Source organism: Rhinopithecus roxellana, chromosome 7, assembly GCF_007565055.1.
Source record: "Rhinopithecus roxellana isolate Shanxi Qingling chromosome 7, ASM756505v1, whole genome shotgun sequence".
Classification (NCBI taxonomy): domain Eukaryota; kingdom Metazoa; phylum Chordata; class Mammalia; order Primates; family Cercopithecidae; genus Rhinopithecus; species Rhinopithecus roxellana.
This window is the reverse complement of record NC_044555.1, coordinates 84665721-84681828: the sequence shown is the minus strand read 5'-3', so window position 1 is coordinate 84681828 and position 16108 is coordinate 84665721. Positions and strand designations below refer to the sequence as shown.

Sequence of the window (16108 nt, the reverse complement as noted above, 5' to 3'; positions counted from 1 at the left end):
ATATAGATATAGATATAGATATAGATATAGATATAGATATAGATATAGATATAGATATATAGTCAGGCCTCTGAGCCCAAGCCAAGCCATCGCATCCCCTGTGACTTGCACGTATACGCCCAGATGGCCTGAAGTAACTGAAGAATCACAAAAGAAGTGCAAATGCCCTGCCTCGCCTTAACCTATGACATTCCACCACAAAAGAAGTGAAAATGGCCGGTCCTTGCCTTAAGCGATGATATTATCTTGTGAAATTCGTTTTCCTGGCTTATCCTGGCTCAAAAAGCTCCCCCACTGAGCACCTTGTGACCCCCACTCCTGCCCGCCAGAAAACAACCTCCCTTTGACTATAATTTTCCTTTACCTACCCAGATCCTATAAAACGGCCCCACCCTTATCTCCCTTCGCTGACTCTTTTCGGACTCAGCCCACCTGCACCCAGGTGATTAAAAAGCTTTATTGCTCACACAAAGCCTGTTTGGTGGTCTCTTCACACGGACGCGCATGACATATATAAAGGTCTATTAAGGTCTTTCTGGGGTGCCCTTGGCCAAGAGGGGTTCCACTCAGTTGGTTAGTGGGGGTATGGATTTTATTTTGAGTTCTCAATGGCAAAAGGTGAAACAAGTGAAATAGAAAACAAATATATATATATAGATATAGATATAGAAGGCCATATAGCAGGTTAAAATGGCTTCCCTTGGTGAGGGAGAAGGCAGGATGAGGGCCACACTGATGTTGGGGGAGGAAAAGGATGAAGGAAAATAATATGCCCTTGTTTAAAAATGACAACAACAATAGCAAAGTATAGGCCAGGTACGGTGGCACGTGCCTGTAATCCCAGCTACTTGGGAGGCTAAGGCAGGAGGATCGTTTGAGTCCAGGAGTTCAAGGCCAGCCTGGGCAACATAGCCAGACCCCCACCTCAAAAAATACATATATGATCCCGTCTATGTAAAAAAAGATACAGAAATTTAGAAATAAGTCCTACCAAGGTTTAAAAATTGAGACTCAGGAAATGATTTATGTTGCATGACTCAAGCACATGGCATATTATGAACATTTGGTCATTGGGAAAAAATATGAAGCCTAAAGATTATTAACAAACAGCAAAGAATACAAAAAGTCTACTTATCAACTGCTAGCAATATGGTAGACTCAGACAACCTGAAAATTCTTTTACTATAATCACTTAGAAATACTAGGTAAAATGTAACATATTTATTTTAAATGTAGAGCTAGGCCCACAAATAATAAAATCAAATCCCCAGGTGCCAGAAACAAAGAAGGAAATGAAGCAGCAGAAGGGTGAGTGCCTGAGTTAATGGGGGGCCATTGTCTGCAGAGCCTGGGGGTTTGGGAATGAACGCCCACACAGCGGCAGGAAATGAGACTTGGGGGCTCTGGGAGCTAGGGAATTGCCCAGAGAGCTTTGCCTACAGCCGAGACCCTCAAATAACTATTCTATAAATGAAAGGATTTAAAAACAAGGGACCACAGGACACAGGGCTTTTGGTGGGAAAATAATAAAAGCTCTCTGAGAAGTCAAAACCACAAGACCACAATTCACATTGCTTTTACTCTACCCACATAGTTCAGAAACTCCAGACTAAGAAGTACCGTGAGAATTATTCATCAAGCAGTGATACTCCTGGGGCACAAGGAAGAAGCAAACAAAAAACTTCTTTGACTTGAAGCTCCTACCACATCCCAAATATCATGGAATGTTCACACACACACACAAAAATCCTGCTAATGATGAGTTCACAGTAAAATATTACAAAGCCCATTGGTGACTAATCCAACTCAATCAACAGTCTGCACACAGTACAAACATACAATTATACCTCCAGAAACTCCAAATGCACACAGATAACCAGAAAGAGATTATTTTAAAAATACATATAAAGTAACTGAAGACTAGAAAAGACACGATCAAATCCTAATAGAACTGAACTCTATGGAAAAAGGACAAGAAGAATTGAAGAAATATCAAATAGAACAGTGACCTCATAATGTATCAGGGAGTACGTTTTTTAAACAAGATTATAGGGATAATAATAAATTCTTCACTGAAAGACATTAAAGAAGACTAAAATGATTGAAAAAATGTACCATTTCACGGATAGGAAGACTCAATATAGCAAAGGTGGCAACTTTCTCCAGATTAGCCTATAAATTTAATGCAGTTCCCATCAAAATCCAACAGATGATTTTACAGAATTCACAAACTGATGCTAAAATCTATACAAAGGTCTAAAGAGCCAAAAAAAATGTTAAAGAATAAAGATAATGGGGGTGGAGCTCATACTACCAGATATCAAGACTATTATAGACACGCACAGTGGCTCATGCCTATAATCCCAGCACTTTGGGAGGCTGAGGCAGGAAGATCACTTGAGCCCAGGAGTTTAAGGCCAGCCTGGGCAACATTGTGAGACCTTGTCTCTACAAATAATAAAAAAGTTAGCCGGGTGTGGTGGTGTGTGCCTATAGTCCTAGCTACTTGAGAGGCTGAGGCGGGAGGACTGCTTGAGCCTAGAGGGGCCGAGGCTGCAGTGAGCCATGATCATGCCACTGCACTCCAGCCTGGATGACAGAGTGAGACCCCATCTAAAAAAAAAAAAAAAAAAAAAAAAGACCATTATCAGACACGGAGTTAAAGAAGGAAGGGGTTTATTTGGCCAGGGGCATCGGCAAGACTTCTGTCTCAAGAGCTGACCTCCCTGAGTGAGCAATTCCTGTCCCTTTTAAGGGCTCACAACTCTAGAAGGGTATGTGTGAGAGGGTTGTGATCGATTGAGCAAGCAGGGGGTACGTGACTGAGGGCTGCATGCACCAGCAATTAGATCGGAAGAAAATAGGATAGAGATTTTCACAGTGCTTTTCTATACAATGTCTGTAATCTATACAATGTCTGTAATCTAACATAATTGATTAGGTCAGGGGTCAATCTTTAACTACCAGGCCCAGGGCGTGGCATCGGGCTGTGTGCTTGTGGATTTCATTTCTGCCTTTGAGTTTTTACTTTTTCTTTCTTTGGAGGCAGAAACTGGGCATAAGACAATATGAGAGGTGGTTTCCTCCCTTAATATTAGCAAGAAGATAGTCAAAGAGACCAATGGATCCCAAGGCCTAAAAACAGACCCATGTGGATATGGGAGCTTACTGTATGGCAGAGGGGGCCTTTCAAACGAGTGGGAAAGAATGAACTGTTCAATAAACTGTGCTCCCACATCATACCTTAAAATAATTTCTAGCGGATGAACGAGCTAAATGCTCTTGAAAAGCAAAATTTTAAAAAAACCTTTGGAGAATACAGTTGATTCTCATTATTCACAATAGCTGTGTTCTATAAACCCACTGTAAACACGGAATTAGCAAATACTGAACCAATGCTCTTAAGGGAAATACAGGGTAGGGTTCCTGTGAGCCTCTGGTCACGACATTTTCATCAACCTATCAATCCAGAACCTTGTTTTGTGTGTGTTTCTGTTGAAAGACATCTCATTTAATTGTATTGCTGATTCCTGAACACTAAACTCCTGGCCAACAGGGCCATCCCTCATGCTTGAAGGAAGCTTCTCTGACACGCGTTTTCTCTGTAAGGCACAGCACAGCTTCCTTACGCTTGGGAGTGTCAGGCAACACTTCCATCTATGCTTGGGGGCCATTTTAAACAGCAAAGTCACCCACAAAAAGCACAAAAATGTGAAAAATGTGGCACTAAATATGCCTCAAGAAGGACACTTGTTTACAGTCTGACAGCTGAGACAAGAAGGCAGAGTGTCACCTTGTTCTACCTCATCTGGGAATGTGAGTGACTCAGATTTTTTCACTACCTTTGCATGTGGTCACTGAAGATACTGATTTTGGCAAGTAGGCAAATTTGCAAATACAAAATCTATGAATAATGAGGATCAACTGTATCTTTCTGATATTTCCAGGAGTGAAAAGGATTTGTTTGTGGACAAGACACAAAAAGCACAAATTATAAAGAGAAAGACTGACAAACGGGACAAAAAACAATTTAAAACTTCTGCTTGAAAATGGATGCCAGAAAGAAAGTGGAAAATCAAGTCACAGACTAGAAGAAGACATCTGCTTCACAAATAAAGAACAAAGTATTGGTATCAAGAAGCGTTTTTAAAGTTGTTAGAAATCAATAAGAAAAATACAACCAGCCATTAGAAAAATGAGAAAAGGCTGGCCAGGTGCGGTGGCTCACTCCTGTAATCCCAGCACTTTGGGAGGCCGAGGTCAGATCACCTGAGGTCAGGAGTTTGAGGCCAACATGGTGAAACCATGTCTCTACTAAAAATACAAAAATTAGCCAGGCGTGGTGGTGGGTGCCTGTAATCTCAACTGCTCGGGAGGCTGAGGCAGGAGAATCACTGGAACCTGGGAGGCGGAGGTTGCGGTGAGCCAAGATTGCGACACTACACTCCAGCCTGAGCAACAAGAATGAGACTCCATCTCAAAAACAAAAACAAACAAAAACCAAAGTGGTCATTTAGTTACTATATCAAATCAAGAATATTTTATCATTAGTGCAGATTACTTATATGGGGGACTGGCAATAAGTAACATTAGAACATCTGAGAAATGTTTTCTAGATTTGTATCTCAATGTGTCTCCATTCTGTAAGTGATAGACCTCTTCACTTCAAAAAGAGAGTGGCAAGAGATGAGATTGAATGGCGAGGAAGGCACCTTCTCCGACCACACTAAGGGGTTTGAGTTTAATGCTGAAGACAACAGGAAGCCAGTGAGGAAGCTAAAGAAAGGAAGGTTAATCTTAAAAGTAGAAAGTGTAGAAGAAACCCGGTAAAAAAGAAATGGAAGCTAAAGAGAGAGGGTCGGACAAGAGAATGAAAACGTATGCCCATACACATACTTGCACTTGAATGTTCTTTGCGGCAGTTTTTATAACAGTCAAAAAGGGGAAACAGGCCGGGCGCGGTGGCTCACGCCTGTAATCCCAGCACTTTGAGAGGCCGAGCCAAGCGGATCACTTGAGGTCAGGAGTTCAAGACCAGCCTGGCCAACAGGGTGAAACCCCATCTCTACTAAAAATACAAAAAAAATTAGCCGGGCGTGGTGGCACATGCCTGTAATCCCAGCTACTTGGGAGGCTGAGGCAGGAGAATCATTTGAACCCGGGTGGTGGAGGTTGCAGTGAGCAGAGATCGTGCCACTGCACTCCAGCCTGGGCGACAGAGCAAATATAATGTTCATCAACTGATAAGTGAATAAACAAAATGTGCTTTATCCATACAGTGCTATACTAGTCAACAATAAAAAGGAATGAACTATGAATACGTGCTATGATACAGATGAACTTCAAAAACGTTATGCTCGGTGAAAAAAACCAGACACAAGAGACCGCATATTGTATGATTCCATTTATGTGAGTTATCCAGAAAAGACAAATCTATAGGCAGAAAGTAGGTTCGTGGTTGCTTGGAGAGTGGATGGGGTGGGGCAGGGTGTGAGAGCAGTAGGAGGGTTAACTAGAAGTGTGCATGAGGGATCCTATTGATCTGATGAAAGTGTTCGCAAACTGATTTATGGTGATGGTTTCATAACTTAGAAAATTTACTAAAACATTATTGAATTGTACACTTGAAAAGGGTGAATTATAGGATCCAAACTATCCCTCAGTAAAGTTATTTTGAGAGAGAAACAGAGAATAGAAAAAAGCACCTAATCGGCTTAAGAGAGCTTGCGGGGCCAGCTGAGATGGAGAACGTGCCTGGGCATGAGACTCTGCCTGGCTTCTGGTCCGCAGGCCTCCTCTGTTCCCAATGCTCAGGCCTCCAGGCTCTTCCTGCCCAGGAACAGCTTTCAGGCAGGGGCAACTTGGAGTGCTGAGCTGATGGTGGGTCAAGTGGGCTTGACTTTTCATCCTGCTCTCACTGTGTATCCTTCCTCTAGCTAGACCTTGGCCTTGAGACCTGCTTGCCCCTGTTCTTACCTAAGAGGATCTAGCATTGCTTTTGACAGCCCCATTCAGTGACCTGAGCCCAGAGGCTCCTTACTCCGGCCCCACCACCACCACTGCTGACCACCGAGCGGGTCCAACTAACACCTGCCTGCCCCGCCTCAGCTACTGGCCCTTCTGATGGGCACTGAGAGAGATGGTGGCCCATAATAAGATTAGGCTATGGTGGTCAACCTCGGGCAAGGTACTTAACTTTTCTGATCTTCATATTCCTCATGGGTAGAACAAAGAGGATAATCTCTCTTACGGGATAAAATGAGATCATTCATGTAAACTGCCAAATACAGCAGCCAACACATAGTAGGTACATACAGTGGGTGTGTCTGGTTCGATGCTTGGGTTCCTTTCTGCTTGGGTTGAGAGACCTCAGTCTCTCTGGGTGCTGGAATGTGACACAGGTCACCAAACAGACTTATAAGTGTTGACTCTAGAAACATTGATACCATCACCAGTGGTAAGTCATATTGATAGTAGGTGTCCTTGATATAATTTATTCAAGCAGAATAATACTGGCCTCATAGAATGAGCTGACAATTTTTGCATCCTAAAATGCCACCAGAATGGCACTTAACCTCTGTGGTCTTCCTCCCCCAAACACACAACCCCAATCTAATCAAGAGAAAAACATCAGTCAAGGTCCCAGTCAAGAATCTCCCACTCAAGGGAGATTCTACAAAATACCTGACCAGTGTATCTCGAAACTGCCAAGGTCATGAAAAACAAGGAACTGTCACAATCAAGAGGAGCCCAAGGAGACGAGATGACTAAATGTAGGTAATGCCGTATCCTAGATGGGATCCTAGAACACAGAAACAACACGAAGCAGAAACTAAGGAAATTTCCATAAAGTATGCATTTGTTCAGCAGTTGCCAACCTTTTTGGCACCAGGGACCGGTTTAGTGGAAGACAATTTTTTCACAGACCGGGGTTGGGGGATGGTTTCGGGATGAAACTGTTCCACCTCAGATCACCAGGCATTAGATTCTCACAAGGAGCTTGCAACCCAGATCCCTCACATGCGCAGTTCACAATAGGGTTCGAGCTCCTGTGAGAGTCTAATGCTGCCACTGATCCCACAGGAGGGAGAACTCAGGCTGTAATGCGAGCTCACCTGCCGCCCACCTCCTGCTGTGCGGACCAGTTCCTAACAGGCCACAGACTAGTACCTGTCCGCAGTCCAGGGATTGGGGACCCCTGCATTAGTTAATAATAATGCATCAAGGCCAGGCACGGTGGCTCACGCCTATAATCCCAGCATTTTGGGAGGCCAAGGCAGGCAGATCACCTGAGGTCAGGAGTTCAAGACCAGCCTGGGCAACACGGTGAAACCCCGTCTCTACCAAAAATACAAAAATTAGCCAGGCGTGGTGTGTCTCTACTAAAAATACAAAAAAAATTAGCCAGGCGTGGTGGCAGGCACCCGTAATCCCAGCTACTTGGGAGGCTGAGGCAGGAGAATCACTTGAACTCAGGAGGCAGAGGTTGCAGTGAGCCAAGATCACGCCACTGCACTCCAGCCTGGGCAAAAAGAGCAGAACTCCATCCCAAAATAATAGTAATAATAATGCATCAACATTGGCTCATTAATTGTGACAAGTGTACCATACCAATGTAAGATGTGAATAGGGGAAACTGGGTTTGAGGTATCTAGAACTCTCTGTACTATCTCTACAACTTTTTTATAAACCTATTACAAAATAAACAGTTATTTACAAAGCAAAAACACAAAAAGTCTGTTGTCCACACATGTATGGATCTATTTCTGGACTCTATGCTGTTTTATTGACCTATTTATTTATCTTTACACCAATACCACACCATTTAATGAGCAGAGCTTTATAATACTTCTTGATACAAGGTAGAGTGTTACTTCTCTAAATTCGTTCTGTTTTTTCAATGTTGTTTTGCATATTCTAGGTCCTTTGCATTTTCATATGAATTTTAGAATTAGTCTATTGATTTCTATTTTTTAAAAAAAAAAGGCTGCTGGGATTTTCACTGGGATTGTGTGGAATCTATGGATTAATAAATTGGGAATGGTTGGGGATCTTCACATTATTGAGTCTTCTGACTCAACACAGTATAGCTCAAGATTTATTTAGATCTTTAATTTCCCTCAGCAATATTTGTAGCTTCTAGTGCACAATTTGCAAATACTTTGTCACATTTATTGCTAAATATTCCATTTTTCGAAGCTCTTTTAAATAGTATTGGGGTTTTTTTGTTGTTTTTTGTTTGTTTTGAGATGGAGTTTTGCTCTTGTTGCCCAGGCTGGAGTGCAATGGTGCGATCTCATCTCACTGCAACCTCCACCTCCCGGGTTCAAGCGATTCTCCTGCCTCAACCTCTCGAGCAGCTGGGATTATAGGCATGTGCCACCGTGCCCGGCTAATTTTGTATTTTTAATAGAGACAGTGTTTCTCCACGTTGGTCAGGCTGGTCTCGAACTCTCAACCTCAGGTGATCCGCCCGCCTCAGCCTTCCAAAGTGCTGGGATTACAGGTGTGAGCCACTGCACCCGGCCAGTATTGGTTTTTAAATTCCAATTTATGATTGTTGGTTGTGAGCATATTGAAGTAAAACTGATTTTTATATATTGATCGTATGTCCTGCAAACTTGCTAAACTAGCTTATTAGTTCTGGTAGCTCTTTTGTAGAGTCCATCAGATCATGTCATCTGCACACAGAGATAATTTTTCTTCTTCTGTTCAAATCTGGATGTCTATATTTCTTCCTCTTACTGGATTATACTGGCCAGAGCTGTAGGTTTGTCATATATGCCCTTTATTAGGTTAAGAAATTTTCCTTCTGTTTCTAGTTTGCTGAGAAGTTTTATCACAAATGGATGTTGGATATTATTCAACATCTATGTTTACTGAGATACTCATATGATTTTTTTGGTTTGTTAATAAAGTGAATTATATGGAAAGAGAGCAGTGGTTAGTCTAAAGCTAATTATTTCCCACTACTGAGGCAAGGTCCTTTGGAGTACTCTATCCAATGCTCCAAAAATTAGGAGATTTTCCACACTAATTAGTGGGACAAGGCTTTATTCTTGGCCCTAAGTGAGCAGCAGGTGGTTCTTTCCCTGGCCTCAGGTAATTTCCTCATGTGCATGCACTGCTCAGCCTTCTGCTGAAAACTTGAGGGGGGGAGTCCTCTGCAGATTTCCAGAGTTCTCTCTCTGTGCAGCTGTCTCCTCTCCAGGACTATGTCCTACAAACTCTAGCCACCTTGGTCTCCCAATTTAGGGATTCTTCTGGCTTTGCCTGAGTTTCCCCTCCCTGTGCCACAGCTTGTAAACTCTCTGAAGGGAGTAAGCTGGAGCAATTGTAGGGTTTACCTCATTCATTTCTCATCTCTCCAGGATGACTGTTCTTTAGTGCCTGATGTCCAGTGTTTTGGAAATCATTGTTTCAGATATTCTTTTTGTTTGTGTTGTATCAGAAGGATACATCTGGTCCCTGTTACTCCATGTTGGCCAGAAGCAGAAGGTAACTTCAGGTTTTCATTTACTTTGAAAATCTTCTTCTAGCTGGATGATAGAGATTAAAAGTACTTTTATTTTCCAACTCAGCCTGCCCTGGCCCCTTTATATTCCTCATAAATCCTGCTTGAAAACTGAACAGTTTTAGGCCGGGCGCGGTGGCTGAAGCCTGTAATCCCAGCACTTTGGGAGGCTGAGACGGGCGGATCACGAGGTCAGGAGATCAAGACCATCCTGGCTAACACGGTGAAACCCCGTCTCTACTAAAAAAATACAAAAAACTAGCCGGGCGAGGTGGCGGGCGCCTGTAGTCCCAGCTACTCCGGAGGCTGAGGCAGGAGAATGGCGTAAACCCGGGAGGCGGAGCTTGCAGTGAGCTGAGATCCGGCCACTGCACTCCAGCCCGGGCGACAGAGCGAGACTCCGTCTCAAAAAAAAAAAAAAAAAAAAGAAAAGAAAACTGAACAGTTTTTGCTTGGACTCATCTCTCTTTTCTTATACTCTATTATACACAGCTAGGACCAATCAGTTGTCACTTTCAACATTTTGCCTGTGGACCTCCTTAGTCAAATCCAAAGTTCATTAAGAAGCTTTTCCATCTTCCATATTATCATAGACTACACTTTTGGAAATTGTTTCAAAACCACATAACATGTGTAACCATGTTTTGTAGCCTGCAATAGCAGTTTCCTAGCTAATTTTCCAGCCTTTGCTGTTTCCTCACTGCTTTGCCAGCCTCTGCCCTAATGTGGCGGGCCAGGTCTCACTAACGCAGGCCTCCATCACAACTGTTTCAGTACTGACTGAGGGGTTCAGTCAAATATCAAAAGCTGAAAGAGCCAGTGCCCTATGCAAAGGCTGGAATGTAGCAAAAGTCCACCAAGAGTTTTGTCTAGGCCTGTCCTGGGCCTTAAAGCATGGCAAGATAACGAAGGAATTCTTAACCGGACCTATTTAGGATTAAACAAGTTTTACTGGGGGTCTGAAGAAACTCCACAGGCCTCCACAAACAAGTTTATTGGGGGTCTGAAGGAACTCCCCAAACCTCCATGATTTAGCAGGAGACAAGATAAAGGTAATCGCCCCAGCACCTGGACCCAGTTAAATTAAGTAAATTTACTGATGCTCTAGAGGAAGGTGTTCAGGACTCAGACCTTAGTTATAGATTAAAACAAGTTAATCACTTATGTTTTTAGATGAATGCACACTTATACATAGACATATAGCTTAGAAGGTATATAAGCTCTGGAAAACTTTGTAATTTTGAGTTGGTCTGGCCATAATTTCCAGACCTTCTCCCTGTAGCCAGTTGCAGAAATGAGAACTCTCTTCCTCTCCATTTCATCTGCATCTTGTTATTGGGCCACAAGAAATAGCAGCCCGATCCTCAGTTTGGTCCAGGCACACTAACACCTTGTTCCAAAGTCACTGACACATATTTCAGTTTTTGTTAGGATAGCACTCCACCTGTAGATATCCATTTCCTTATAATTTAGTTTTTGCCACATTATAAACTACTCTAAAATTTAATGTCTTAAAAACAGCAATTGCCGGGCACGGTGGCTCACGCCTATAATCCCAACACTCTGGGAGGCTGAGGCGGGCGGATCACCTGAGGTTGGGAGTTCGAGGCCAGCCTGACCAACATGGAGAAATCCCGTCCCTACTAAAAATACAAAATTAGCTGGGCATGGTGGCACATGCCTGTAGTCCCAGCTACTTGGGAGGCTGAGGCAGGAGAATCGCTTGAACTAGGGAGGCGGAGGTTGCGGTGAGCCAAGATCATGCCATTGTACACACCTGGGCAATAAGAGCGAAACTCTGTCTCAAAAACAAAACAAAACAAACAAACAAAAAACACAGCAATCACTTATTTAGACTGGTGAAAGGAAAACATCTTGGGCCCCCAAAATCACTAAGCTGGGAACTGCTTAGGGCAAACCTGCCTGCCATTCTATTCAAAGTCATCCCTCTGTTCACTGAAATAAATGCATATGTGATTGCCTCCTTTGGAAAGGCTAATCAGAAATTCAAAAGAATGCAATCGTTTGTCTCTAGCCTACCTGTGACCTAGAAGCCCCCTCCTCTCTCCCAGTTCTCCCCTTTCCAGACCACACCAATGTTTATCTTACATGCGTTGATTGATGTCTCATGTCTCCCTAAAATGTATAAAACCAAGCTGTGCTCTGACCACCTTGGGCACATGTCATCAGGGCCTCCTGGAGGTGTGTCAAGGGCACATGCCCTCAACCTTGGCAAAAGAAACTTTCTAAGTTAACTGAGACCTGTCTCCAATTTTGGGGGTTCACAAGACCATAGCTTTGTACATCAGCAATTTGGTCTAGCTTCAACTGTGCAGTTCTTCTGGCCTGGATGGGTTCAGGTAATCTCAGCTGAACTCATGCATGCATCTTCAGTCAGCTGGTGGGTTAGCTGGGCCTGGCTACTTTATGATGAATTCAACTGGGATGACTAGGCCTTCCTCCAGAGGCCTGAGTTTGTTTAGTTGGAAATGGTCCTAAACCATCAAAGGTGATTGTTTCCTCCACTGGGGACAATTAATCAATTTATACTGAATATTTGGATTTAAATCTACCATATTACTGTTTGGCTTATCTCTTCTATATTCCTTTTTCCCTTTTGACTTCTTTTTTAAATTGTTATTATTCCATCTCTCTGTAGACTGGAAATTATGTACCTTTACTATTTTTTTAAACCAGTTATTCTAGAGATTACAACATGCATTCTTGACATCACAATCTAATGTTAATTGTTGCTTTGAGCGTGTTTTTGAACAATAAAAAGACTTTAGAACCCTTTAACTCCATTTATTCTCTCATCAACTTATGTACTATTGTTATTTAGTCTGTCATTTTGCTGTTGTTTTAACTCTTATAAGAGGTTATTATTCATTTAGATTTTACACACACATTTACCATTTTCATGCTCTTGAGTCCTTCAAGCACTTTTGATCTTCCATATAGGGTCATAGTAGCACATCCAAATAGAGAGAGGTGGTGGGGGTAGGACTTGAAAAGGATCAGTAGTACCTTGCAAGGCAACTAACTCAGGGGAGGCCATTACAGGTCCTCCAAGCCCAAAAAGGGGAAAACTACCCTCCTCAGGCAGGGGTGGCAGGGCTGCTTCTCCAGGAAAGGAAAATAAGAATCAAAATCTGGCCGGGCGCGGTGGCTCAAGCCTGTAATCCCAGCATTTTGGGAGGCCGAGACGGGCGGATAACGAGGTCAGGAGATCGAGACCATCCTGGCTAACACGGTGAAACCCTGTCTCTACTAAAAAATACAAAACACTAGCCGGGCGAGGTGGCGGGTGCCTGTAGTCCCAGCTACTTGGGAGGCTGAGGCAGGAGAACGGCATGAACCCGGGAGGCGGAGCTTGCAGTGAGTCGAGATCCGGCCACTGCACTCCAGCCTGGGCGACAGAGCGAGACTCCGTCTCAAAAAAAAAAAAGAATCAAAATCTGCTGGTGGGTCCTGGAAAAAGTAAAGTAGAGGCTCCTCTTCAAAGACTTTCCTCCCCATCTAATTAGGAATAAATAGTAACTTCTCTTAGAAGCAAAATTTATTCAAAGACCTATGCTAACATTCTTAAATACCTGCTAGCCGTAATAAAAAAATCAATGTACTTTATGTCCTTAGCTCCCACAATTTAGCCTAAATATTTGCCCTGGCATGCTTATACTGGCCCAAGCAAGCATTAGGTCATAGCCTGTTCCTCTTCCTTATTTGAAGGTGTTTTTACCTTTCTCAGCATTCCACAAGTTACTTCCTCCTTCCTTTGTTCTCCTCTGCCTTTCTCTCTTTTAAAAAGTTCTAAATTGCAGGCCGGGCGTGGTGGCTCACACCTGTAATCCCAACACTTTGGGAGGCTAAGGGGGGCAGATCACGAGGTCAGGAGATTGAGACCATTCTGGCTAACACGATGAAACCCTGTCGCTACTAAAAATACAAAAAATTAGCTGGGCATGGTGGCATGCGCCTGTAGTCCCAGGTACTAGGGAGGCTGAGGCAGGAGAATCACTTGAACCCAGGAGGCAGAGATTGGGGTGAGCCGAGATTGTGCCACTGCACTCCAGCCCGGGCGACAGAGTGAGACTCCATCTCAAAAAAAAAAAAAAAAAAAAAAAAAAAAAAGTTCTAAGTTGCTAGCCAATCAGGACAAATACAGAACGTGAGGTCCCATTACAGCCAATGGAAACCGGACACAGCAGTAAGGTGGATGCGTCAGGTTATAAATGACCCTGTCTCCTTTGTTTGGTGTACTCTCATGGCAAAACTACTGGCGAGTGTACCCTTTCTGCAGAAAGTTAAAAAATGGCCTTGCTGGCCAGGCGCGGTGGCTCAAGCCTGTAATTCCAGCACTTTGGGAGGCCGAGACGGGCGGATCACGAGGTCAGGAGTTCGAGACCATCCTGGTGAACACGGTGAAACCCCATCTCTACTAAAAAATACAAAAACTAGCCAGGCGAGCTGGCGGGCGCCTGTAGTCCCAGCTACGCGGGAGGCTGAGGCAGGAGAATGGCGTAAACCCGGGAGGCGGAGCTTGCAGTGAGCTGAGATCCAGCCACTGCACTCCAGCCTGGGCGACAGAGCGAGACTCCGTCTCAAAAAAAAAAAAAAAAAAAAAAAAAGAAAAAAGTATTCTTAAATCTGAAAAATGGGGCTGGCCGCCGTGGCTCATGCCTGTAATCCCATCACTTTGGGAGGCCAAGGTAGGTGGATCATGAGGTCAGGAGTTTGAGACCAGCCTAACCAACATGGTGAAACCCCATCTCTATTAAAAATACAAAACTTAGCCGGGCATGGTGGCACGCACCTGTAATCCCAGCTACTCAGGAGGCTGAGGCAGGAGAATTGCTTGAACCCAGGAGGTGGAGGTTGCAGCGAGCGGAGATTGCACCATTGCACTCCAGCCTAGGGAACAAAGACAGAGTGTTTGAACTCTGTCTCAATAAATAAATAAATAAATAAATAAATAAATAAATAAATAAAAACAAAGCAGATGAGGCCCCTTCCCTGTTCCTAGCTGGAGGGACATGAGTGTCCTTGGGCCATCGTCCCTGGTGGGGGTCCTGATAAGGCCACTCAACAGCCTGGAGGCCTGGGAGCCCACGCTGGGTTTAAGTGACACTTCTCCAGATGAAGGGTTAATAGAGGACTTGACTATAAAACAAAACTGTGGAGCAACTGGCAGAAGGATTGCTTTCTCATTACTTGCCAGATCTGCACAGATCAAAACAAACCCTCCAGGAACTCACACAGAACCAGGTTGTATTGTCAGACACACTGGAACAAGAGATTTCAAAATTTAAAGAACGTCATTCTATGTTAGATATTAATGCTTTGTTTGCTGAGGCTAAACACTATCCTGCCGCGTTGGTGAACATAAGAAAAGAGATGCTGATGCTTTGTGAAAAAAACATCAAATTTTAAAAAAAGAGCACAGGCCAGGCGTGGTGGCTCACGCCTGTAATCCCAGCACTTTGGGAGGCTGAGGAGGGCGGATCACTTCAGGTCAGGAGTTCGAGACCAGCCTGGACAACATGATGAAACCCCCATCTCTAATAAAAATACAAAAATTAGCTAAGCGTGGCAGTGCCAGCCTGTAGTCCCAGCTACTTGGGAGGCTGAGGCAGGAGAATCTCTTGAACCCGGGAGGCGGAGGTTGTAGTGAGCTGAGATTGTGCTACTGCACTCCAGCCTGGGTGACAGAGCAAGACTCTGTCTCCAAAAAAACAAAAAAACAAAAGCACTTAAACTGCAGTACTGAGAGGAGTTTGAAAGAGAAAAGTAGTTAACTGCCAGACCAGCTAAAAGGACATGAACATTTGCGTTTGTGTGTTTTCTTCTCCTATCCTATACTTGGATTAAGATGGCTTAAGTGTAGACTGAAGTTGAGGTAGTGGCTTATCCCATTATGTCAGATCTTGAAATCCTTATTCCAGGATTACTGTTTCTCCATGTCTTTCTTCCTAAATAGTAGACATCATATTGCTTTTTGATATTTATATGTAAGTTTTTCAAATTTTATTTAATTTTAAAATGTACTATTTTGACCTTGAATCATTTAGAAACTGGAAAATGGTTTGAGTCTAGACCCTAAGTGGTTAAAAATTCATATGAATTTTTTAGTTTCTTAATGAATATAGATTTAAAACTTTCCAGTTCTTATTTTATGAACTGGCTTGCCTTTCTGGTAATACAATGCTGATTTTTAGTAATTGTCTTTCACTGCTTAGTTAAGAAGAAATGCCAGCTGCTTAATCACATCTACCCCTGGAAAAGAGGTGAGCCTTGTGAAGAACAGAATGGAAAAGTGCATGCACAGGAAATAACAGCACTTCAGGTGTAGTTCAGGTGAGCAAGATGCCAGATAGGTTCTACTAACCAGTGCTGTTGTCACTGCTTCTGAAGGTTCAAAGAGTACATCTAGGCCGGGCACAGTGGCTCACGCCTGTAATCCCATCACTTTGGGAGGCCAAGGCAGGTGGATCACTTGAGGTTAGGAGTTCGAGACCAGCCTGACTAACATGGTGAAACCCTGTTTCTACTAAAAATACAAAATTAGCTGGGCGTGGTGGCATGCACCTGTAATCC

The 16108-nt window shown here is 43.4% G+C and overlaps 1 pseudogene; it reads left to right on the top strand.

Annotated features, from left to right (window-relative positions):
• The first annotated feature begins 14547 nt into the window (after positions 1 to 14547).
• On the top strand, positions 14548 to 15335 carry LOC104662715 (annotated as a pseudogene).
• Positions 15336 to 16108: the final 773 nt, after the last annotated feature.